The sequence below is a fragment of the Meleagris gallopavo genome, chromosome 10, assembly GCF_000146605.3.
Source record: "Meleagris gallopavo isolate NT-WF06-2002-E0010 breed Aviagen turkey brand Nicholas breeding stock chromosome 10, Turkey_5.1, whole genome shotgun sequence".
Lineage (NCBI taxonomy): Eukaryota > Metazoa > Chordata > Aves > Galliformes > Phasianidae > Meleagris > Meleagris gallopavo.
The window spans coordinates 14,558,187-14,585,088 of NC_015020.2; the positions used below are offsets into that span (position 1 = coordinate 14,558,187).

General features: G+C 36.8%; 1 long non-coding RNA gene across 2 annotated transcripts in view; it reads left to right on the plus strand.

Moving 5' to 3' along the window:
- Nucleotides 1–6: 6 nt before the first annotated feature.
- The window catches only part of LOC116216987, a 175,692-nt gene continuing 148,796 nt past the window's right edge, over nucleotides 7–26,902 (plus strand). Inside the window, exons 1-2 of one of the 2 annotated variants that reach the window (XR_004160792.1) lie at nucleotides 7–1,364; nucleotides 2,189–2,279. This is a non-coding gene — a long non-coding RNA (uncharacterized LOC116216987). Of the gene's footprint in view, nucleotides 2,280–26,902 lie in introns of both variants that reach the window. The other variant, XR_004160791.1, reaches the window with a different exon arrangement.

The following is a 26,902-nucleotide window of genomic DNA, read 5'->3' on the forward strand; positions in this document are numbered from 1 at the left end:
CCGTTGGTAGCCATCCCGAGCCCGGCTGCCTCGCGGCCGCAAGGAGAACAGCCACGCGCGCCCCGGGAGCCGGCAGGTTGCGGCGAGCAGGGGCAGCGAACGCGGTTCTCCAAAGCATAAAGGGGCTGAGCGACAGCGTGCGGGTGCCGGGTGAGTTCGGGGCCCGGTCGTGCCCGCTTAGCCCCCAGAGGCAGCTCTGAGAGCTTCGAGGGCAGCGCCCGTGAGGAAGTGGCGCCTCTTCCCTCGGCGGCACCCGCCGCGATTCTCGGTTTCCTGCCTGCGTGTTGTTGTTCCACCTGTTTGTGAACGCTTTTGCTGCCCGCACTGTACGCACACGTGCGTTCGCGTTCCGCCCTCATTTCAGACGTTGCACTGGGATAATTGAGCTCATGCAAAACGCTGCGTGGAAGTAATTAAAACTGTTTTCGCCTGTGCCGTTCCTGCCGGGCTCGTACAAGCTGAGGTATTTTCTGTAGGTGCATCTTCATGCAAGCACTCGTGCTTGCTGTGTTCATTTCAGTGCACTGCTGTGTGGCTGCAGGCCCAACGTGGTCTGTTTGCTGTAGAACTGCAGGTTCAATTCTAGAGGGGAAAAAAGGAACAGGAGAGGTCAAAAAGAAGCAAACAATTTACTACAAGCAAATTCAAAACGTTTTGTGTTCTTATGCTTCCACTGAGCACCAGACAAACTCAGCAACCTGAAGTGCTGTTTATCATGCAGTACAGGAGAAGCCTATGGATGTCTCCATGAGTTAATTTTGCATAAAAGCAAAATTAAGGTATTTGTACTCTGACAGTGCACATCTGTACACAAGTGAGATATTTTCCACTGCATTGATATTATCCATAAGCTTGCACGTGTACAAATTCATATGCAGGCTTAGTTCAGTGCAACTACTGGCTTTAATTTCTGTTTTGTGTGGCCAGGCAATTGCAGGCTGGGATGAAGAGTTGAAGGTAGAGGGGAGGAAAACTTTACCTGCTGGTTGTCTAACAGTCACAGTTCTACAAAGAATATCGAAAACATTCATGAATCAAGGGAAACAGTTTTAATGCAAGGTCACACTGGTCTTCCTCACTGCTTGCTGTCATGTACATCAGATGTCACAAGTGAAGATACACCACCCCAGGCTAAACTGGGAATTGTCTCAGGAACAGGGTTAGACTGGAATAAAACTGTTGAGGTGTGTGCCTTCTGTGGTGAATAGAAATTCCTCACATGCACTTTGAGTTCTTGAGTATTTTTTTTTACTTATGTTGCAGTTTTCATCTACAGAAGGAATTCTAACTTGGAAGGTCATGTAGGTCACATTTCTGACCCTGTTGGCATCATATAAACATCTTTATGTAAGAAGAGCCTTAAGGTACCTTACTCAAATCTTAGGTATAAAGAATTTCAGAAGTTGTTCATACAGCACAATTGTGAGAAAGGCTATGTGGGAGAGTCCTACTTACTCTGCCTTCACCACACATTCAAGCTCAACTTTTACCATAGCCAGAGTTCCAGTTATCCAGTGAAATCTGTGCTAGCATAGCTTTGCTTTAATTCATATGAAGCCGTCATGAATCATTAGGCAGAAATCAAAAAGCTTAGTGAAGCTTTGGGTGCATTGTGGAACAATGTGGAAGAGCAAGGAAAGACAGTTATACAATAATTTAATCTTTTAGAGCGTGGTAGTGTGATGCCAAGCTTTAAAATTTATTTGGACTTTTTTTTTGAGAACAAGTGTTTAAAGATATATGCAAGTAATCAAAAATTACTGCATTATTCTACCTTAATTACTTCATATACTTGTCATCACACATGTGGTCCATTACTGCTACTATTGCAGAGGAGTCTATGTGTGTGCTTTGTAAGGCGTGGTCAGAAGGAAACACAAAGAGTACCCCACACAAAGAAAACTTGCAGCTGTATGAGCAGGTGTCAACAGTTGATAAACTCTGAGTGTCTGAAACAGACAGCTGATTTAGATCATGCTCAGTGTAGACTACCCACTGAATGAAGGCTAGACATAGTTACCCTGTAAAGACAGGGCCTATAAACTTTTTTTGTATTCCCAGTGTAATTTATACTACTTGTAAGGACAAGGTCTTGGGTTCTGTGATAGAAGTGTATTGGTACAAGAATTGAAAAAAGAACAAAACATTGTTAGCTATATCTCTGATAATTGAATCATTCTTCCTCCAGATTCCAGAAAATACAAGGCATTGCTGGACAGCTGTAGCTCTACATTTAAGTACTCTGACAGTGAATTACTGAGCAAGAGAGAACATTCCAAGTGAGTCTCAAAATAGAAAGCAGCTAAGTACGTAAGTCCATGAATTTAGCATCATGTGGAATCCTGAGTTTAGCCTTTGCTTTAAGATGTCAGAATGCTTTTTCTTCAGCACTTATTCTGTTGGATCATTCCTTCAATTATCATACTGGAAAAGCAAAATGAACAAAAGGGACAACAGTACCCCTAGCTAAGTTACATTTGATTATTTCTTTTTTTCAGGTTGTTTTATTAAAACCTTTGTCCTAAAGTACTGGCAGAGTAAATTGCTATGACTTTTAATGTTTTATGTATTATGAAGTGTAATGCCATAATGGAATGGAAAGTACTGCAATAATAGCAGAGTGGCAAAGTCTTTAGTTATTACAAACAAGAACAAGCCCAAATACAGAAGCTGTGGACATAGAAGTGAAGGAAAAGAGCTACTTACCTTTAGAGGGCCTTAGGTAGATAGGGATCTCCAGCAAGAGATGCTGTCACCTCCACTGCCCACCCTTAAATGAGGTCTGGGAAGGGCTGGATCCTGGCTCCAATCCTTTTGGTCACTCAGGGGCATTGCATGCAGCTGAGCTCCCCTGGTTGGCCTTGCCTTCCCACCAGGTGCTCAATCACTGGTTCAGGCTGTGACTTAGCATTTGCACTACACAAGTGTACCTTATGAATCCTTGAGCACATTACAGAACTCATTAGCAAAATAACAAGGATACTGTAAGCAAAATACAAGATATTTTTTAGATTAGGTCTAACTAGCCCTCTATATCATGAAAGGGAGAGCGTGATTTCACAGATTGATGCATGTAGAAATTAGGATAGAGGATATGTGAAGAAAAGCAGATGTGTGTAATCATTATATTATTATAATTATTGATATCAAGACACTACCAGGAAAAAAAGCTTTTCTTTAAGCTTTTGATTGGTCTTGCCTGATTAAATTAGTGATGTATTTTAGAGGGAAAACAGTGTATAATCGTGATTGGTGTGGATGACATCAAAGAAGAAATAAGATCCATCTGTTAGGTGAGTGAGGGTACAGCATTTTTAGCCTAGCACCAAAATTCTTAGGCACAAAGTAAGAGCTAGAAATTAATGAACTTTTTTTGATAGGGGAAGAATTAATTAGGTTTGCAAGCAATATCAGTACCTGTTAAAGAAAAGTATTTTCCATCCCTTCTTTTCCCACTCTTCACTGCAAAGTGGAATACTAAAATTCACAGCACAAGTCTAATTTATGCAAGCAGTTTCTCTAAATTCTTTTGCTTAGGAAATAAGGTAAGTATATAAAAGAAATGGACTACCTGATGTTAGCTTTCAGGGTTTTTTTGTTTTGTTTTGTTTTTTTCCTTCTTCAGTTGTCTTTTTAGTAATGTTGGTATTTGTTCTCCCTGACTTGTAAACATAGAAACATTACTCTTGTATTTTAACAGTTGTTATTCTAAGTTGGAATTGGATCCTCTGAAAACCCTATGAAATCCTGGAGAATCAGACATGGGGAAAATGAGATGAACATATGTATACAACTTTTTATTTCTTTTAATTTTTACTTTTTACCTTCTTATTTTGCTTCTCAGATAATTATGGAGATAGGAGAATGCTTTTCTTCAAGAGATTCCAGTAATAATTCTTGAAATAAATTGAGAAGGAAATGTGTTGAGGTTGGATTAAAAAGAGAGCTTAATATCATAATCTTCTTTAGACCAGGTCTTGCTGATATTTATTAAAGAAAATGCTAAATCAGGGGAAAAATGTCAAAGGTGTGGGTAATTTTAGTGTGTTTAGCTTGACAATGTTGTTTCTTTTACTGAAAACTCACTTCTTCCACAGTATTTTGTGAAAGTTAATCTGAATGAGTAATTTCTCAAAGGGAATTCCATATTAAAAAAAAAAACTAATAAACGAAACAAAAGAAACAAAAAGAAATACACACATAAACAAACAAAACCCAACCAAAACCCAACCAAACAAAACCCAAACAAAACCCAATCCAGAGAGAGAGCACGAGAACTCTGAGGCTGTTGCTGATGTACCTCTGACAGTGAAGAGGACGTTTCCAAAGATAAAACTAAAGTGACTATGTAAGTTTATTTAGCTCTTCTGGTGCCTGCTTGCAAATTTTGTGTATTCCCAAACTATTCATTTAATACCCTTTTGATTACATAGCTAATGTTAACATTTTTGACTGAGATACTGTGACATAATCATAGATCTGCTACCAATTGTGGTGCACTTTATAGTTAAAAATTGCCTAGGATTTACATACCTATTACCCAGGGCTAGATGTTGCATATTATCACCTAGCAATGTAGACAGATGCCTTGAGGAGTGGAGTGCAACAAACATTACCTATTTTATTGATTTTGGACCCTGGGATGACTTGCAGTGAGTGAGAAAAGAGTGCTGGAGGGGAAGGAGAATAATTTCTGTTCTTATCTACTCTTATGAGGAGAAACTCTGACTTATGAATGACAGTTAATGTTTGTGGAAAGAATGTGTCCCACCTGTGCAGAACCACCTGGAAGATCAGACCTTATTTCTTTAAAGGAGATCAACTTGGATTATTTGAAGTAATAACAAAATGCTGTATGTCTTTACATTAAGGCTATGATCCTACAAGCAGATCAACATGATGGATCTTTACACCTATGCTAAGTCCCAGTGATTCTAATTAAACTTGATGATAAGATCAAGCTTAACATACTCAGTGCTGTTTCTGCAGTGAGCACAGATGGGCTTCTGTGTTTCTATTGAATCCACTGAAGTGAATTGGGCTTGGTGCATTATTTGTGACATTAAGGTCTTATTTTTTATGAATGCAGATAAGATATCAGTACAAGCAAGGTGACTATTACCTGTGCTTGGTTCCTAACCTTATTTGCTTTCTTTCTGTAAATAGTAAGCATGTTAATATATCCCCATGTATCTGATCTAAAATATCCTAGTTCATTAGAAAAGTAGGGCAAGATTCCATGAAGATGCATTCAAGTGTGACTCATGTCATGCTGTTATGAAGAAGACTGACTTTCTGAAGACACGTTGGTGATTATGGCCTACAGTTTTCATGGAGTGACATTAGAATACTGAGGCTTTTGTGGAGATTGAAGCATTTTCACGTGTGGCTTTTGAGTGTGCAACTTCCCATGATTCTGTGGAAAATCTAATTCCTACAGAGTACTTTGTAAATACAAAAATAAAACAACAGTCAAGCACAAGATCAATAGTAAATTTAAACGGAGTCTGAGAATTACAGTATGTCTGAAGTTGAAGTCTGTGTTTGGAGGAAAGGGAAATGTATTGCAAGGAATGAGTCAGACATGGGAATCTCCAGAAAGGGGATACCCCACTGAGTAGAGTATCTGTGCTCGAAAAGCTGCCACAAGGACATCTCTGCATACTTTTGAGGTGAGATTTGATCTATCTTTGAAAGATGTTATTGCCAGCAGTACTAGCCTCTGCAGATTTGCTAGTAGCTCCCACCACAGTATGCAAAAGGCAGAAGACTGTGTCCATTCTCCACTGCATGATAGTACTGACAGACTGGTCTCGTCATGTATTATGGAAGATGATGTGTGGACTCGTGAATTTTTGATTATCCTCAGCAAAGTTTTGTTTGCTGTTCTGAAATCTACAGCAAAAACTGACAGAGGCAGGAACTGAGAAGAGGTACTGCTATGGTGCTGTGCCTGATGGTTTAGTGTCCGTACATCAAAGCTTTCTATAGCTCTTGTGGACACTATAAACAACTATGGCAAACGATCCTGAAACAAACTTCATCAGACACTCAGGCTTAGATGGAAATGATTTTTGGTCATGATTAACTTGATGGCTGTTTTTTCTCTCTGTCTTTATCTCTCCTCAGAGAGAATAATCTGCATGTGTAACTCTGTTGGATTGAAGTCCTAAGTAGTTATTAACTTGTACTTAGTATGCAATGAGTCTGAATTAAAAGGGTAGATCTATCTTCATCTAATGAACACCTAAAAAAAGACTGACCAGGCAGGTTGTAGCTGGCTGTAATTGTGTTTTCCATGCTCATCAAATAAAAGGTGCCTTTCATTCTTGTATATCCATAGTACTTGCTTTAATAGAACTGACATCCCCAAGAGAGAGCTTAAAAGTTTTCAGGAAAAGGGACATATGTGTCAAGCAGTACTAAGGGAAAGATGCATTTGAAAAAAACTTTTGTGCTCATACCAAACATGCTACTGATTCTCTCGCAGCTCTGCTTCCTCTTCTCCATTCTCCCCCTGCCTCCCCCCAGTCTTTTATTCTCATTCTATTGCAAACAAATGCACTCTCTTGCAATATCATGTGGCGTCAGATTGTTTGATTCACATTCTTGTACTTTTGAGCTCAGTGGTTCAGACAAGTTGTTACAGTGTGTTCTATACATACCCTTAATAAGTTGTTTAAGCATCAGTAGGAAGAAAAAGCATTATTATTATTTTAAATGTTGATTTCCTTTTTGAGTAAAATAGCAATCTTAGAGGTTGGACAGGGGAATTAGTTGCACTTTCTGTATACTTTCTGAATACCTTTTTAACACATCTTTGGTGTTCAAAGATTTTCTGTTTTGTGGAGAAGTTTGTAGGTAGATGATTCCTGAAAATACCCCAAATGTAGAAGGGCTTAGGTGAGATTTTTATGCTGTAGACTAGTTGCAAAGTTAATTGTTGAGTTGCTCCTGATTGAGAAGCTAAATGATTTGGTGTCTCAAAGAGCAACAACAGTTAAGTTCTTTTGCCTTCCATAATTTAATTAGGTACATAGATGCTAGTGATTTTTTAATAGCATAATTCTTATGAACACTTAACGTTACAATTTAGCCTGTTACAGAAAAAAAGAACAAACTGGATATCTAAAGGACTAAAGTGAATTCATTTGATGTAAGTGGCTTCGAGGCATCTTGAAATATATTCATTAACATCTTGCACAGTCAGTATGGCCTCTGATTTGAACCACTGTAATTGCGTAACAAAATGTATCAATAGAAATACAAAATGCTTTCAGAGTGCTTTGCTACCTAGCAGGTAGTTTGCAGTCTGTAAACTTGTTCTTTCTTTGAAAGAAAAATGAAGCTAGAAGCTACTGAGGAACGTGTGGAAAAATGTTTTTGGTCTTGGTCTGTTTTCTGTATCTATGCTGCCAAGGAGCAGTCAGTCAGAGGCAAACTCTGAGGTGATGCTGATGAAAGCGAAGGCTGAAGTATACTAGGCTGGTTTTTTAAATGTGATAACCTGAACTTTCTTTACATTCATTGACCTCTTTGCTTGCTGCAATGTTGAGGTGCCTTTAATGAAGGCATCTTTTACACAAGTGTTAGAAAAGTCTTTAACTAGTGGAATGTGTTATTCATTGTGCTCTCATTCTTTCCTGGTTGACTTGCTCCTTGATTTTTGTGTATCTGTTCCCTTTTTCCTTTTCCCCCACTTAGTGGAAATAGTGCAGTGATGGAACAAAGCATGAAAACAAAGTATAATAATCTAAAAATAAAATAAGGCTTACCTTCCTTTTGTCCTATATTTTCTTTTCATCCCAACATCTATCCAGGATGAGCTAAGATTAATGTAGTTGCAATAGTGATGGAGATTCGCATTAGCAGCCTGATGTTTTTTTTTAATCATGAAAGATATTAGTAACAATTATTAAAAGATAGCAACTTGTATAGACATTAGAAGAATGAATTTTGACATGGACCTAAACACAACAGCGTGTCCAGTTACATTACACCAGCCATGCATGTAGAAGTTGGTTTAACATCAGAAAAGTGTGATAATAGACAGCTTTACAGTTCCTTTACTATCCTGTCTACTGTGTTATGAGACATATTTAGTTTAAATACAGCAGACAATGCATTACTACGTGGTTTTGTAATATTCAGATTACCAAAACATGCTTTGAAAATGTGAATATTTAGTAAGTATAATCAACAGAAATCATTTGAAAGGAAAAGGTGAAGCAGAGGTCAGTTGGGGGTTGCCATTCACGGGCTGCCCTTAACTGTTTATTGCTTCCCCTTTTCCCAGCAAATCCTGTATTTAAGAAGGATTGTAAGGCCTGTGTAATCATTGAGGATTTACTTCCTTTGGTGTCACAGAGCTGCATTCAGCAGCAATGCTGCTGTTTCTTTTTTTTTTTAAATGCACACGACACTTCTAAAAAGGTACAGATGAACGTTACCAGGAGGTGTTTTCGATAGCAACAAGTATAAATTGTTGTTTGATATTTGAAATGTAGATAGTCTTATGTTCAAATTCTGGCCTCGTGCTGACAACAGGAATCTTAGGTGCAGCTGATGTAAATTGGAATTCTGGCTAATGAGGTCAAGAGTTTTTTTTTTTTTTTTAAACATGTGCTGGTACAAAATCTTGATTCTCAGTTCGGTTTTAAAATATAGAGGAAGTCTAAATATGTGATAGTTAGCGTGAATGCTAAATCACTACTTTCTTAACTGTCTGTGTTGAACAGAGAACATAATGCTTCAAGAAAACTGCTTGATATTTCTTACTGCTTAATGTTCCTGTAAATTATGTAGTGTAGATTGATAACTGAAGATAACTGAATATAGATATTACTTTATTAGATTAGATATTATAACTGAAAATAGATATAGCTGTAGATAACTGGAATTAATGTTTGAACTAAAGTGCTTGAGAATTTCAGTTTACTCCATACTGTTAACACTCTTTAATGTAGGTAAAGTACTGAAAATTGTTTATTCATACATAGCTTTCTTTCTTTCATAATCTGCAAACAGCATTTCTAAGTATCTCTAGTAAAAAAAAGGGAAAAATAAGTTTGCCAATGGCAAATTTGTTATAAATGAAAAATGGAATTTAAAGAATATTTTCTGTATCAATGGAAATTTTAATATTAAATTGCTCCATCTAGTGGCAAACTTCTGAAGCTGGTTGTTTTCCTTCAATGATTATCGTCCTTTAGTGATGATTATTCCTTTTGAGGATTTAAGATGCTACTTTCCCCTTGGAAATTCTTTGACAAGGGAACTCTGTATGTGACAAGACAAAAGCCCAGATTTTTCTTCCAGTGAGTTCTGAGGAATTTCACTTTTTACTTCAATGGAAGCAAGCATAATGTGCCCAAGTGTCAGAACTGCATTTGAGTAGCTAGTTTGAATTATTCTTGGGACTGGAAGGGCAAAGGGAAGAGGTGGATTGCATCAATAATTTATTCAACAAAGATGAAGTCTCTGATTCCTTGGCAAATAATTAAAATACACAATGAATCGTAATACTGAGTACAGCATACTGAGATGCACCTTGCATTCTAAAATGAGATAAGTTTCTGTTGCGGGATGTTTCAGTCAAATCCTAACTGGCTTTGATATGATAGGGGTGAACTAACTGAATGATTTGTTGATGTCGATATCATTTGTCAGCAATTGGAATTCTTATGCCAATCAAAGAGAAAACCGCTGTGTTTCTTGGTCATAGGAAAATGGGAGAGAATTCAAAAGGAAAATCACCAAGGAAAGGCTCTCTGATGCCTTCTTCCTTTGCATGCCTTGAAAAGACACATTCAGACAGAACAGAAGGGAGCCCTTGAGGAGGCTTGTGTATTTATTTCCCCCTGCCCACTGCTGTGATCTCTTATGCAGCTGGCTTTAAAGAGAACTCATGGACATAGAACAATGAATCAGTTTGAGGGTAGTTTCATAGTATTGTTTTTTTGTGTCTGAATGGAGCACAAAACTGTGCAGCCAGCAGCTCAAGTCTGACTATGAAGTAAAAATATTTAAAAATGAAAAGGAAGAAAATGGAAAAGTACTGAAATAGTTTAAAACCAAATTTTAAAGTTTAGTTTAATTAATAATTAAAAAAAAAAAAAAAGTCTGTGTTTGAGAATGTAATGGATGCATTGAACTTGCTGGCACTCCATCCTTTACTTCTCACATTCATTTTTCAGTTTTGGTTAATCTGCCACATAAATAATGTATACACCTTTAATTTCCTGGTAGATTAATTCTCCCTTCTCAGTCCAAGTCTGAATACTCCTTTTAGATTAAGCAACTGTTCTCAACACTAGAAGAGTTGCAATTTATTCCAAGACTGTTCTGTTATTCAAGTGAATAATGGAACATAAACTTTGTAGTGCACTTTCCCAGACTTCCTCTCCCCAATTAGTTTGGTCACTTAAAACTGCAGATCACTGTTCCTATCTTCCTTTCCCAGGCAAATGAACCCATTAAATATCACAATTGCATAACTTCCCTACACGCTAACTAAAGTTTCCTTACAACATTCATTTTAGCTTCAGCTGTATACTTCTGGTTGAACTTGTAGTCTTTGAAATATAAGGCAACACATCTTGATAATAATGCATGAGCAAGTAATTAATGTTGCTATGAACTGGAATGACACTTCTTATCTTTTGTAGTTCTTACATAGCTGAGGTCTTCCTAGGCAGTAAAGCCAATTAGGTGTACCCCATCTTTCCTTATTTCTAGTGGCTGAGGGAATTGGGTACTGTATGGGAACTGCTGAATCACAGCCTGAACCTCTGATTGATCACCTGAGGCGAGCAATGAGTCAGCCACAGGAGCACAGGTGAAGGCAATTCAGTGTGCTGCCGGAAGGGGTGGAGCCTGGCTGCACCTCTCCTAGACCCATTTAAGAGCTGACTGCTAGCAGGGAAGGATCTCTTCTGGAGATTCTTCCTCTGGGGTTTTGCAGCGAGCCCAGGATGCAGGCAAGCTTTCTATCTATTCTCTTTTTGTTTTTATAATCTGCTTTGCCAAACTCTCTTGTTTATTTCATAATTATAGCATCTTTATATTCATTGACTATACAGGTACGCTTTATGAACTGTAAGTCTTGAAGATAGCTAGATACCAGAGTTGCTGAAACTGAGTTTCTTTCCCTGGTACTTGCATACCGATGAAAAACTGAACAATAAGCCTTGGCCTTTGCTCCTCTTTCTGTTGAGCTGGGGAAACAAATGTAACAGTGATTCTGATGGTTTTCAAGGTCCCGGGGAAGGGGTTATTATCAAAAATGCAATTGTGAGGGGGGAAAGAAAGTGTTGTTTGAATCCTTAAATTGTTTGAAATACTTTGTAATTCACAAATCAAAGGTAGTTTAGTTTGGAGTATTGACTTTTTTCCAGTTTGTCTCTTGAAATTGTTTGATCTCTTTCCTTTAACCTTACTGGAATTTGATGTTGACTATTTTCAATGGATAGGATACATACCTAAAATAATGTGAAATACAGAATTGCTTTTTTTTGTTGTTGTTGTCCTTGATCAAACTTTTCATTGGTAAGTGAGACTAACTAGGAAGGATTCATCTTCTCTTCCAGATAGTTGGAAACATATTAGTACCTGTTGAACTTTCGAGAGGTGGGTTTCCCTGATTGCTTTGGCAATAAATCTGTATTTATTTTGAAAGACTTTTTCATAATACTGCTTAGCTATAGAGTGAGTACTCTATTGTGCCAATCTAACATCTTAAAATGGCTATATATTATCCATCTTGATTCTGTTATCAAGATTCAGTAGGCAAGTTTTTGTTTCTGTGTGCTATAAACCTTGATCTTATATTCTCAGGAGGGTATTGTCAGGCAGTGTTAGACATGGCTTATAGTTCAGCAAACAACATCAAAGTTTTCTCATTTACTATAACACACACTTCTTGATGGGGAAAAAAGCTATCTGTTTTTTGTCACACTTGTTGCATATTGTCTCGGAAGTGGTCTAAGATAATCTGGCTCTTTTTTTCCGTTGTTAGAACCTCAGTTCAGAGGGACACTTTAAAAAATTATTTAGATTTCTCCAAGTGTTCAATCTACACTTTTGAGATTGCTTTATCTTAAAGCAGCAGAAAGTTCCTCTGAATGAATGAATGATAAACATCTGTGGAGTTCTTGCGTTGTTTCTTCTTTCCTGACTATTTCAACACACTGAATCAGAAGGAATAAACTTCAAAATTAGCTCCAGAAATACTGAAAAGCAGTGAAGGCTTTTGTTAATTTAAAGTATTGAACTGGCCTTTTTGACCACTCTTTCTCCCCATAGGTTGGGGAATACAAACTTTCCCACTCCTGGTTTAAGCTCATTTAGTGTCACTGATGACTGACGAGGTAGAGATAAAAGGATAAGAAGGTAGTTGAACTTAAATGCTCATTTCTTCTTCTTTATAACTATAGAGATTTCAGAAATGGACCAATTCCAGTAAATTATATTAATGCCAAAACTGCAGATACGAATTAAATTTTGCAGATGAGTTGAATTGTGCATGATGACTTTTTCACAAAGGTTCTGATTCAGCTGGTTTTAGTTGGGTGGAAGTCCTATTGAAATCCCCATAAAAACTCTAGGATCAGCATCTAGATTTTGCCTCTGCTCAGTAATTGTTTTCTTTAACGTATTTTTAGAACACTCTAAGCAAGGAATGAACAGCTTATCTTATCAAGATTTATAGTCAGTAACTTCTGTAGTCTTGTGAAGAAGACGTCTGGTGTGCAAATAACAAGGCTAAAGCGATTGTCCATGAAGTAAACAAAAATTTCAGCTAGTTTTTCATCCTGAATACCAGCTGAACAATACTTAGATTCCACCTATTGGAAACCCTTTTATAATCCTGAACCCATATCTAATTTTATCAAATCTACAGCTGAATCGAATTTAACTTAAGCTTTATTTGAACTTCTGTAACCATGATTTCACATTTGTGAAATTTGTGAATGTTCTTTTTAATAAAAAAAAATCACTTAAAAAAATAAATTCTTATATAGAGGTTTCAGTGCTTGTTCAGTTCAAATAGAAAAGTAAATATTTCTTTGTTTAGGAAATGTCTTCTGAGCCATTACATCTGCAGACAAAGGGAGTTCATCTCAAATTGATAACCATACTATATCTGAAACAAATGTATCTGAAATGTCTTGGTCCAGTCACTTTTTTTCCTTTCTCATCAGTCTGAAAAATCAAATGAAACATCTCTGAAGATCCCTGATTGATGTTGTCAGCTTTGTACAGATATTACAGTGTATCTCAGGAAATGTTCGAAGAGAGGCAATAATTTTCAATCTATTTTCAAATATCCCATTGTAAAGTTTTTCTATTAGATTATACCAAGCCTATTGCTGACAAGTTATGTGTTTTTGTGTGTTGTGTGTTTATGGGTAGCAGCTTTTACATGCGTATCTTCATAAGTATGCATGAGAGAATGATATATTGGTGATATTTCCTACTTCTATTATGCCATCACAAAGTACATTTTTTTTTCTGTAAACCATGCCATCTATTTCTCATATTATAGACAAACTGATTAACTTATTTTCTTGGAAACCATGTGAAACTTCGTTTCATCTCATAATGTATGTATGAATTTTCCAAATATTTCTAAACAATGCTTCAGGGCCTGATCCGGTAATTCACTGGCAGGAATGTTAAAGTACAGGAATCTGTAACAAAGAAAAAACATTTTCTTCCTAAAAATGGAACTTTGACAAGATAATACTATTAATTCCTATGTTTGTTTATTTTTCCCAGCTTGCAAAGAAAGTGGGAATTTTCTTAATGGACCTAGTCTGCAAAGTCACATGTTGATATGATTTGACTAAAGCAAGTTCATGCACTTAAACTGCATAAAACTATACAAATATTACTGCTGATTTGGTTACTTTTTGGATGTATTCAGTGAATAAATAACTGTTAGTCAACAGCATGAAAATGCAGCATTAGGAGCACAGACTCTTGTATCCTCGTTCATACAAACTCTGCAGGAGATCCTGGGATGTGATAGAAGTGGAAATACGTAAGAGCTCTAAAATTCTCTCAGGAACCCCCTCCAGTCCATAGCAGAATGGCTGGCTGCTAGCCATGCTGTCACTGGCTGTTGGCCAGCTCCAGTACTCTGTGACCCCCTCTGACGCAGCTCATGGAGCATGAAGGATGAGCTAATGGTGTTTCAAGCAGCTTTAGTGAATCAAATTTTAAATGTGGATTCTCACCCACAGCAATGTGGAAAGATTCATAGTTTTAAGGAGAAGGAACTAGGCAAGGGAAATCACCTCCTAGATTTAGACTGTGTGTAAGCGAGTAGAAGGTACTCTTTTTTTTCCTCCCATCAACCTCATATATAGCACTGTTTATTTTCTTGCCACACTAGAAAAAGAAATAGTTTGTTAGCACGTTTTGTATAGGATATTTTGTATGTGTGCTCTGAAGGCTGCCAGAAATGTAATTATCAGTGTTTTTCTGTCTTATCCTTCATCTAAAACATAGTGGAATATCCTGGGTTAGGGAAAAAAGCCTTTAACTCTCCACTTAATTGCTGTTGGCTTTAATAAGGTTAAAATATCCTTGTACATTCTAATACGCTGAAGTATTCTCACTTAAAGTACTTGGGAGAGAATATTTCATTTCTGAAAAATGGAATGTTGATTTGCTAAACGCATCTTGTAAAAGGTATTTTGCCATCTCTTGAGATCAAAACAATTCTGTCTTGAAAATCCTAAAGTGGAGCAAAACCACTGAAACTGGTCTCAAGATCATTGTGATGCAGCTTGTGGAAATTCATTAAACAAGACAACCCAATGATAATGATTTACCAAAATTATTTAAGAAGCTGATCCAGTAACATGAGTGAATATATTTTTATAGTATAAGTTTGCTAAATTGTGTTCTCCACAACTGACTGTTGTGGAGTCAGTCTCCATTTGCTTGCTTATTGCTGTAGTGAAATAGGCAAAGCAGTAGTGTAATCAAGTCTTTATTGTATTGCTGTAATTTGCTTGTTTTCTTTATTGTTTCAGAACCATCCCAAATTGTTATGAAATGAATAACACTCATTTTCTTGCTAGATGGATGATTGAAGCTGCTGAGTGAGTTTTTCCATAACATTCTTGGATTTCTGTGATAAGGAAGTATCCAAGGTTGCTCTTTAATTTTATCTGTTATACTGCAAAGTTTATTTTCTTCTTTTTTAAACTTCAGTATGTGCAGCCTGATTCTTTATTGCCCAGGATGAAATATGATCCCTTAAAAAAAAGCTTTTGTACCACAAAAGATATCAATAAGTGTGTGACCTAAACACCTTAATTCCTATGAACATTATTTGCGCAGAACTATAGTTACCTGTATAAGTAGTGCCACTATTTTCATCTTGACTACATTTACAGAGAGATCCTCTGTAAGTTTGGCATAGTGAGGCCCACAACAATTCTGTTACTACAAAGGGAAAATTCCTTTGCTGAATTCAATGCAAACTGAAGTGGGTTCACAGTGAGCAATGATTAAGCTCCACAGTGCTGCTTGAAAACTCATTCTTCAAAAAGAACGACGTTATCAATAAAAATACATGCCTTTGGAGTTGGAAACAGGTGGAGTGGTGGTGCTTAGCCTACTAGGTTGCTCCTGACAAAAAGAGTTTGAATGGACCTTAGTCTCATCTGAGGCTTGGTTATGAAGAGCTGCTCCACTGCCTCATGCTAGTCGCAAATCAATTTGTGGCTGTTTGAATGTGTTTCATAATGAAATGCACCCACAACTCCTCAAGTCCTATTCTTGTTTGTGTGGCTAGATGTTTGAAGCCAAGCTCATGAGAATTCTGAAAAAAATAATCTTACTCATTGTAACAATAATCACTACTTTTCAGTGTCCATTCAGTTCATTCGGTTTTCATTTATGAAATGTTACTGAGTTTAGGTAAGGCATTACTTTTTCATATAATGTTGTGTATGACTATTTTTCTTGCAATCCTTGGTCGGAATGTGTTTCGTTTTCAAGGAGAAGTGAATTCACTTGGTTTTAAAATTGTTTGTTTTTTTAGGCAAGCAAATGCTTTGTGTCCTTGTAGCACTTCCCCATTACATTTTTGTTATGCAAAGTGGCATGCTGAGATTGTGCTTGTTTTTGTGGTGCTTGCCTTTGGTGGGCACTGTACCAACAGAAAGCTTTAAATACAGTAAATTTCTGGTTTTAGGAGGGAGTAAAGGCTGGAAGATTGGCTTTACTTTTCGCTGTACTCCTACTTTTAAAATTGTAAAAGTAGTCTCAGTTACAGGTTTCTATTAGCACATAACCACCTTCTCCAAGAAGTATGTCTTCCAAACTTCTTGAGTAGATGAAATACCTCCCTTAAAAAAGCGTAACTGCCTATAGAGTCAATGAGCTTTACCTCCTCCTCATCTTTGTTGAAATGTCCTGTGCTTCTGGCTATTTAATTGAATGTGAAGAGTGTTCCTGCACTCCTACAGCAAGGAGGCAGATTATGGCAGTTGTCAATATTATGAGGAACATAGAATGAGCAATACATCCTGCAGAATTCTGGAAAGGATAAAGAGGGACACCTAAAGGCAGACTTGTTTGTTTTTTTTCAATGTGGTCTCCTAAGCCAGTGAGAGTTTGTGAACCCAAGTTAGAAGATAAGAGAATTCTTGATCATAGACTGAAACCTGCTTCTTGTCTACCTTGGAAGCTTGTTTTTCTGAAGGCTACAGAATCTTTAGTAAGTTTTGATTCCAGAATCCTTGTATAAATAGTGCTCTGAAATAAAATTGTTTTCAGGCTTTAGGAGGTAGTGCTACCAGAACTAGGTATGGAAGCCTTTCTTTTTCTTTCATAATTGTTTGAAGATTAAATGCAGAGTTTGTGGGCACATAGCTCCTGAGTAACATTTATACTTTTCCTATTGAAAGCGTATTTTGGAACTAGTTATTTCATAACTTTAATCACTGTATAAGGATATGGAATATAATTCCATGAAATTTCCTCATTAGTTGGAAAAGGCTTTTGTTCTAGAAAAGAGGAAGTGTGGGGGTATGCAAGGGTGTGTGGGAAGGGTACACAATAGTTCCTACTGCAATACAAACTATGCAGGAACAGAGCTATCAGCTAAGTGGAAAATAGGAATCGGCTTTGTTTCTAAGGAAAACAACTCCCAGGAGGAAGCAGAAGTCCATATGTAAAGTCATAACTGCTGATGTGCTTTTCAGCTTTGCTTCCTACAGCACAATGAGAATTCAGCATATTTTGTACTTTAAAGTGGCACCTGTGAAATTATGGATCTTTTGATATATAAGACTTAGTACATCTTAAAATATAGTGAATACTATGCTGCAATGTGTTTCTTCAGAGTTCTTCCTCTCCATCTGCAGAGGGGGAAACAGCAGCAAAAAAAGTAAAAATCTTACTGTATGGAGTGAGTGAGTATCATAGCATTCTCTTAGCCCAACCTCAACAGAGAGTCAGCCAAGTCTATGACATTCCACAGGGACAATTATACTGAGGACTCTACAGTTTCTGTGGGCAAACTTCAATTCTTAACCAGCTTATATCAGTGTCTCACTACCCTTGTATAACCTGTGCTGATAGACCTATATTTATCTTGCTTGTTGATTGTCCAGGTTATGCATGCTTAGAAAGGGTAAAACACTTTGAATCTTGGGTTCTTTCAGCCAGTTAAAAGATGCTGATCTGCTAATCTTTTCTGCTTTAAGGAGGTGAGAATAAATGTTCTGTTCTTGCAGAGCCTGGCGATTGGCCACACGATGAAAGTGCTGCTTATTGGCACCTGGAAGATAGGTGTGACGTGGTCAGGGAAGCCAGAGACTAATTCCAAGCCTCTCAGTTACCTCTCCCAGTAACTCTCCATAATTCTGTAGAACGCACTGCAGAAAACTGGTTGTTAGAAACCTGGGGTCTGAGGGAGGGACTGCTGACTGCCTACTTCTGATTTCCATATCTCAGAACCAGCAGTGAGCTGGTTGGTTGATCTGACACTTATGTTTTCACATCAAAAGTCCCCCAAGTGTCTGTTCCTGTAATATCTTAAAAAGCCATTTAGCATCACGTATCTGCCTTTTGATTTCTGTATCTCCAGGGGTTGTTTGACTCAGGCTTTTAAACTGCCCTTGGCAATACAAATATAGAAAGGGGCTTTATTTTAACTGGTATGAAGCTTTTGCTGCTGTAAATACCCTAAATGTAGTAGTATCACGTGTTAAATTACAAATGTTTCAGGTTGTAGTTATGATGCCGCTGTAACTTGTAACAACTAGGAAAGTGAAGGTAACATGAGGTATGGTCTCTGTTTTGTGCCTGTAGAAGTTCTGTGTACATGAAGTTATACTGGCAAAAGTGTTGTTGCTGTAATCTGTGAATTATGACTTTTTTTGTGTAAATATGATGCACATCTCTGCATCATTCAAAATAGGAGCAGTTTGGGGTTTCCTTGTACTGATGTGGTTATAGCATGAATGGATGGCAGGCACATTTCTGTATGAGATACCAAAACTCATTTACTTGTGTTAATACAACTTAACAATGAAGTTTGAAGCCCCTGAATACAAAGTCATAAAGGAAATTCAGGGTTTGCACAGAACTAGTAGGTTTTTTGTTTGTTTTTCTTATAGGTTTCCTCAGGAGGCTTGTTTCACATCTGCTTTTACAAAATAATGTCAAAAGTGCAACCATGTAAAAACTGTCAGTTGAACGCCCCCTAGCTGAAGTAATTTTTAGAATGTGAATAAGGTAAAGTTTTCCAGGGTATTCTAATATACAGCTGAGTTGAATCCCACATTTGGAGTTTCTTGTTTTTTAGTTTCAACTCAGCTGAACTGTTACTCTAAGGATGGATAGATTTGTGTTCATATACTGATCGTTTTGGAAAAGTGTCTTATGTTAAGGAAGCGATCTTCATTTTCTATTGTTTTTAGTTGGGGAAAAAAAACTTGTTTCCATGTGGATAAGACTTTGTTCTATTTTGTATACACAGTAATGTTGATTCTGCCTGTTACTTAGTCAGATTATTCAGAGTACACCTGTCCACAGATCGATCTTCTATTTTCTATCCTCATCTTATTTTCTTATTTTCTATTTTCATTTTACAGAAGTTTTATCTTATCCCACTTATGCAGGTTCCTGTTGTCCATATTCTTACTCTCTCAAAGTGCCTAACTTACTCTGCATGTCACAATGAAATACATAGTTTAAGGGAAAAAAAATTACGAAGTTAAGCACATTGTGTAATTGCTACTGAGTTTTGAATAGACCAAAAGTTTGTAAGATCATCGAAGAAGTGAAACCTAGCTAGAAAGCAGGTTACAGAATCGTTAAAGTGACCATACACCTTTTCCTTTGCATCACTGTTTACATGTTACAGAAGAATGTGCTCAAGAACAGAGTAGTATTATACACTTAAATTAGCTTGGTAGTTGTAAAAATAAAGCTAATGAGGAATGTAGGCTGTTTTTGCTGACATTATTGAATTAATTTTTCCTAGTTTAGTGCTTTTTGAGCATGTGAGCATTCATGAACAGGTGGACTGCCATCACAAAATGTCTATACGTTATATTCTTATATTTCTCCAAGCAGAATTCACGTAGCTAAACCGGAGTAACTGGTAATGTAATACATATATGCTGTCGTTGAGATCATAACATGAGTGTATTCATTATAAATTGAATGCTAAATAGCAATTGTCTTGAAAGTGAATTGACAAAGGTTAAGTGCTTCTGTCCAATCCAGTAAACTGTCAAGCATTTTGTAAAGTAACGTAATCTTGGCATTCTCTATAATATGTAAAACAGCCCAAAAGAACACAATTCTTTTATATTATCCTTTGCTGATGACTGTTAATTCAGAGAGCTCCTTGTAAAATGAAAACAATGCAGAAAACTGTGCCCAAGTCCTCTGCTTTTATCGTGGCTACAGTTATGCCCAGCATGCTAGTCCAGAAGCTCACAAAATCATAGAGGTTAAAAGGGACCTCTGGAGATCATGTAGTTACAATCCTCTGCTAAAGCAGGTTCCCTTGTATAGGCTATGCAAGAAAGTGTCCAGGTGGGTTTTTAATATCTCCAGAGAAGGAGACTCCACAGCCTCTCTGTGCAGATTGTTCCAATCTCTATCGCTCTCAAAGTAAAGAAGTGCAAAAGCAGCCTACTAAGCTTGTTATCTGAAATCACCAACAGGTATACTGATATTTGTATTTTTTGCACAAATGAAAAAGTGTTGATTGAAGATACATTACTATCAGCTGAGAAACGCTTGCTCCCAAAGTACTTGAGGATAATTAGTCTTGAAAAAAATCAAGAAAAAGATTTTAGACGTTAGGTTTCGTCTTAGTCTTGCAAGTCTTGAATATGCCAAATTATGATGATTATTATCCAACCTTAAATAATTACCTACACCAAAATGCAACAATGACAGACATAAATGGAGAATTGCTGTATCAACATTTCTGAACCATTACTAATACCAGTACTGCCTACTTGTTGGTTACTGTGTTCCAACATGGATAAAATGCTGTTATGTGTTGTAAGCAGCAAACCATAATGAAAGAATAGAGGAAATTGAACTTCAAACTATATTAGTTTATCATATGTTGCAATCTTTCTTTAAGTCATTCTGCCATATTACTTCCATGTTTACCTAAATATGTTGCTATAATCTAAAAGGTTCACTGAAAGAAATGGATTCTGCACTTAGATATCTACAGTTTGATCAGTGTACAATACTGAGCCAGGATTTCTGGCTTATTTGCAAAACTGGCGCTTTTAGGACGAAGAACTGCATTTGAATCCCAGTTCTTCCAACAGTCTAGTTCTAAGTGTTTTTGCAACAATGTTCTTTCTATTACAGGAACTACAGAATGCTTCAAATACAAATGGATTATTTAATACTAGTTAGTGCCTCAACTGTGACATTTTGCTGCCTTTAGAATATAATTTGTTACGAAGAAAAACTATTTGTTGGCTGTCCTATGTTATAGTAATTCATTCCTTATAGGTCCTTATTATAATGAGAAATTACAGCCATGACGTTTACAGGATCCTGTCAGATTCCTCTCTTCTCTATCTCCTAGCATCAAGAAGCAGAAACAACTTTTTGTTTTTCACTATTTTCAAATATATGTTCCACAGTTGTAAGCGAAGGACAGTGGTCATTGAAGAAAAGCATCATGTCTTGTAATGGAGTCATTTTGTTTTTAACCATAGTGGAAGTGTTTTAGCCAATCTCAGGCTGTAAGCAGGTTAATTAGTACTTACTAATAATGCTGAGTAATATTTGTAAACACACATTGAGTGTTTTTGTCTTGTTTTGTTTTTGTTTTTAATGACTACATGGTTGATATAGGCTGGAAAAAAAACACCACCAATAATAAGAAAGCAAGGCTAAGGCTTGTTCAGCCTGGAAAAGAGAAGGCTCCAGAGAGGGAGACCTCACTGCAGCCTTGTAGTACTCGAAGGGAATTTATAAACAGGAGGGAGACTGGATTTTTATATGGGCAGATAGTGATAAGGACAAGGGAGAATGTTTTTAAACTAAAAGAGGAGAGATTTAGTTTAGGAGGAACTTCTTCACTCAGAGAATGGTGTGGCACTGGCACTGCTGCCCAGAAGAGCTGAATCATAGGGATGTTTGAGGCCAGGCTCGATGGGGGCTGTGGGTAGCCTGAGCTGGTGGGTGGTAGCCCTGTTCATGGCAGAGGGGTTGGAACTAGATGATTTTATGGTTCCCTCCACCCTAGCCATTCTGTGAATCAGTTACTACTAGGAGTGATGGCAGTGATTTTCTGAAAGGTCATAAGAATTGGGGTGTTGTTATTCTTCTGCATATTTTGTGAAATGGGAAGATGGTGATGAGAAATCAGAAAAATTAGAGAATCTTGAAAAATTTAAAATAAAAATGTATGGAATTTCACATTATTTTCCTACAAAAAGCAAGAAAATTGGCCGAGATTGTTAAGTGTTGACATAGCATACCAGGAATCAACAGCTATTAAAACTTAGTGCAAATCTAACTCAGCTCTGCGAATGAGAACAGCATGTATGACGTACTTTCAAGGTTGAATGTTAACCACAGTTCTTTGTTCTAGAAAACATATATCCTTTTACAGAACAGCTTAGTCTCAAATATAAGCTGAACAAAGGATATGGGAGAGAGTAGGTGTTTCATGACACACACACTGAAATCATGGAGCTTTGTACGCGTGAAATTGCTGCTCTTTGACTATTGTCTTGTAATTGAACAGCAGTACTGTGGTAACCATAGGGTTGTACTTCCATAGTGAATATTTTGGCTATCCTTCTAGCTGCAGCTTTCTATATTTCTAATGGGAAATACAGATAACATGGAGAAGTAAAAAAAAAAAAAAAAAAAAAAAAAAATCTAAGAAATTCCTTTTTGTGACCAAGGAGTGTGAATAGCTGGTAACATGACAGTGTCAGGTCACACCTACACAGCCCAAATTCTAGCTGTCTGTGTGTGCAACATAACTGAAGCTAGTGAAAACATACATGATGCATACAGTAGTTTGAGATTTTACTGCTTCTGGACCTCAATTCTATTTGTGCTATAGTTATCACCCATGAGACAAAGGTAGCAGAACAAGATATGTGAGTTTTTACTTCTATTTATCTACTTTCTGACTTGATTGTTTAATGCAAACACATCTTCATTGTTGATGAAAATTAAAATGTCAGATTTGGAGTGACTTAGAGAAAGATGTGGATTTTTTACCTTTCTTCTGTCTCTGCTTAAGGACATAGCTTTTGACAGATAACAATTAATGCCAGCAACAGTAATTTGCACTAGTAAATTTGCCAAATCTTCTCTGCCCAAGATCTAAGTTTGAACAGTTTTTTCCAAAATTAATGGATCTGCTGCACATCTTCTAAGACTAACAAAACCAAACATTACTTTCACAATATTGTGAAGAAACAACCTTTTACAAAATTTCCAGGTTTTAATAATTACTTGACCTTGGATTTATATGTAAAACTTTCTGAAATTTGACTTCTGTAATTGCCACTTTGAGAGGCAGAGCATCATGTCTTGTATATTTAGCAAGCCCAGCATTTTGGAAGCTACTTGAGATGTGACCTTGTGTAAATGCTTTTTAAATTACTCAGAATCATTTCACAAATCTAATTAGCATGTGATAAAAATCACTTCAACTCACCTAATTTGACAGTAGTCATTAAATTGATTCATGAAGTTTTATTTGCCTATTGTTACATATTATTGAATGTCGTTTTTATGTGAAGGTAACTTAAAGAGAATCACCCTAAATAGAAATTATAAGCCAGCGTATCATTCTTGTACTGTGTCAGTATTTATCTTGGCCAGCAAATTGTTGTCTGTTTTTTCTGAGAAAAAGCAAGCCATTCTCTGAAGGGAGAGAGAAAAAAGTCTGTACTGTGTTTGTAGGAGGTGCTGCTTAATCAGCTAGACCAGTTAATAACTCTTACTGTCCTTTTTTTTATTTGTCAAGGGCTCAATATTTTTTCAATATGAGGTCTGCTTCAGTGTGCTTTAAATGACAGTTTATAATTAATAGTACTTGAGTGTGCCTCATTTCAAAAATTCATACAACATTCTTGGTTACAATTTATACATGATTTCAAAGTATAATTAATGTTCAATTTTACAAGATATATGCAAACAGATATGCAAATTGGAAAATAAATATGCAAACATAGAAAATGTTTTTGAATTAAGTAGTCCTTAACATTTTTAATGAAATCAATATTTTATTCATATTTTGCACACAATTTTGAGTACTTAGTGATTTGATAGTTCTCAGACTTCTGTGGACCATGTCTGAAGATTAATTCTCCTGTGATCATCTTGTCTTTCAGTCTCCTGAATCTCTTATTTTCCTTATGCAAAACAGGAGCTAATCGAAACCCCTCTGAATTACTGGGATTCTTTTCAGTCATGCTATGTGGATATTTCAGATAGTAACTTCAGCATGTTACTGAAACAGTTGAAAATAATATTAAACCTACATCTAGTCCATAGTTCTATTCCTAACAACAGCCAAAAACTGCAAACACCTAGAGAAAAATATGAAAGTACACCTCAAATGCATCACCCAAATTTTTTTCTAGTCTATAACCACTCATGAGTCAAAAAGTTTCAGTGGTCATTCTTGTATGCTGTTCAGCCACAGGCCCTCATTTTCCTTGTTTAAACTACTATTAAGGTAATTTCTCTTGCATCCTGCTATGTTGCCCCCAGCAGTTTGTCTGTGTGAAGACCTCTGATGTATTAGAGGTAGTTGCTCCATTCTGTGCTGCTGACCCTAAGGAAATCATTTTGTACCTCACTACTCTGTGACAGTGGTGTCTTACAGAGTATTCTCACTTCCCTCATCTTCACCACTATATCCAAATTTGTGACTTGGTAACTTGATATATTTTTCCTCTGGATGTGGGAGGCTATTTTCACTGCTGCACTGTGCTAGTAGTCCCTACTTATATGAACTTATTTGTAAATTTCCTGTGTGACTGTTGTCTTGAATGCTTGCTATTCCCTAGCCTTGATTGCCAACAAACTTGCTTCCTACCAAGAAAATGTTATCTCAGAAGACAATGTAGTTAAAATACCCAGACAACTAAGATATAAAGATGTATGGAATTTTGTATTTAACTAATAAGAAAAGTACCTGAAGGGAGCCTACAGGAAAGCTGAGGGGGGGTTTATCATAAGGGCAGGTAGCAACAGTACAAGGAGAAATGGTACCTGGACGAAGGTAGATATAGACTAGATGTTAGGAAGAAATTCTTTTCTGTGAGGGTGGTGAGGGAACAGGTTGCCCAGTAGGTTATGAATGCCTCCTCTCTTTAAGTCTTCAAGGCCAGGCTGGATGGAGCTTTGAGCAACCTGGTCTAAAGGGAGATGTCCCTGCCTATAGCAGGGGGTTGGAACTAGTTGATCTTAAAGGTCCCTTCCAACTCAAACCATTCTGATTCTATGAGAAAATACCTGGGGATCCTGAGAGAAACTCAAGGTTCTGGCAGTAGTTGCTAGTAAATAACTAGGTAGTAGTATTGGGATGTTGATAGGTGCTTCGTTGTTGGAACAGGTATGTATGTTATGATAATATAGAGATCAAGCTAGGAGATTAAAAAATTTTTTTGTGCTTCACAAAAAAATGCTCTTTATAGTGTAATTATATAATGCAAAGTGAAGAGAGGCACAGAGAACAGTTGGCAGGTTTAGTGTCAGAAAGGACAAACATAGGCTGAAGTTGTAGGCAGTGTGTAGAGGCAGGTTTCCATTCTGTCTTTATTGCCACTCAAAGCATGCTTTAAGTTTGTATGCTTTTGAACCACTGTAAGAATATTACAGAATTTCTGCAGCTGCAGAAATTGTTGGAATCTAACTGTTTCTTTAGGCACTTAGCAAAGGCTTCTCCATCTAGATTCCAGTTAGACAGGGTGGCTTAGACAAACATTGACTTACATGCAGGAATTTGAGTATTTGAGCATACAAATTTGGAGTGGATGAGTGTGGTGCAGAAAATTGTGTTCAAGTCAGAATGCACCATAGACAGCAGGAGGCATACAATATTTGACTGCAGACTGAGAATCTGAAGCAACATTAAACTATTCGTAACACTTCAAATACTGTGGATCCCACAGTATAACTATCAGCCAAAGAGTGAATGTGGTTTTCTATCCTTGGACTGCAGGACTACTGATCAAAATAGAATATCTAGGCCTTAAGTCATTTAGAATTACTACATAGCATTCCTACACATGTGAAAAGCTGTACTAAATTCAGTGTCACTAATTAATTAGAACTTGCTCATGTTAAATTTATAGGATTTTTCTCTTATGTTTTTTCAACAGAAGCTAAAATATGTCTTAGTCTATGTTGGTGCATAGGCGATCAAAATTGTAATTATATATCTGATGGAACATTGCTTCAAAATAGACTTGAATGCTATTCTGATCATTGTAAACTGGTATTTGAAGTACAGCATTTTGGTTATGGGATATAGAAAAATGTATATACACTTGCAGGTGTGTAGTCAAAATGCTATTTCAGGGTGAAGAAGTGCTATAATATTTTCTGAAATGTATTTATTTATTACTACACGTATAGTGAGAGAAAACCATACAGCTGCTTTCCTGTACATCTGTGGAAATTTCAACATTACTAGCTTATTACTGACTGAAACGAAGACATTCTGGAGACCTGCTGTACTTAGCAAAAGAGTTTTCTGAGCTATGTGACACCCTCTACCTTCATGTCAAATAATCTTGGTTTTAAAAGATTGTGTGTGTAGTTGCTCAGTTCCATATGCCTATTTTTCTCCTTGAATATGTTAAGTCTGGTTTCTTACAATGTTTTATTTCTATGGGCTGGATTTCATTTCAACTGATTGCCCAATCTCCTCTTCATTCTATTGGTTTTTTTTTTGAATGTCTCAAATTCTCCAATGGGTTTATGACAACCTGGAAAATTAACAATGGCCCCTTAATTGCACAGGGCTACGTGAGTCACAAACTCTGTATGTGACTGATGTTTCTTTCCCATTACTTCTGTCTAGGCAATTCTGTATGCTTTTCAAACCAGTGTAGAGGTGGTAAAATGTGTATATGTTGAAACTTTTTCTTTCTGGCACTCCATCTCTTGGAAAGCAATCTGAGGCTTTTCCATAGGCTAATGTATTGGCAGTAACTTATAAAACCCCAAAAGTATGGAAGCATGATTTTTGATTATGCTATAAACTGGGATTATTTCCTTCAGGCAGGCGGAAGGACATGCCAGCTGGACTTTATATTTTGGCTGTTGGAAAGCTTTAGGAGCCAAAATTATAATTAGCTCACTTGTATTAAAATGTGTTCTCCCTAGCTATATTCTTTTTTTTTTT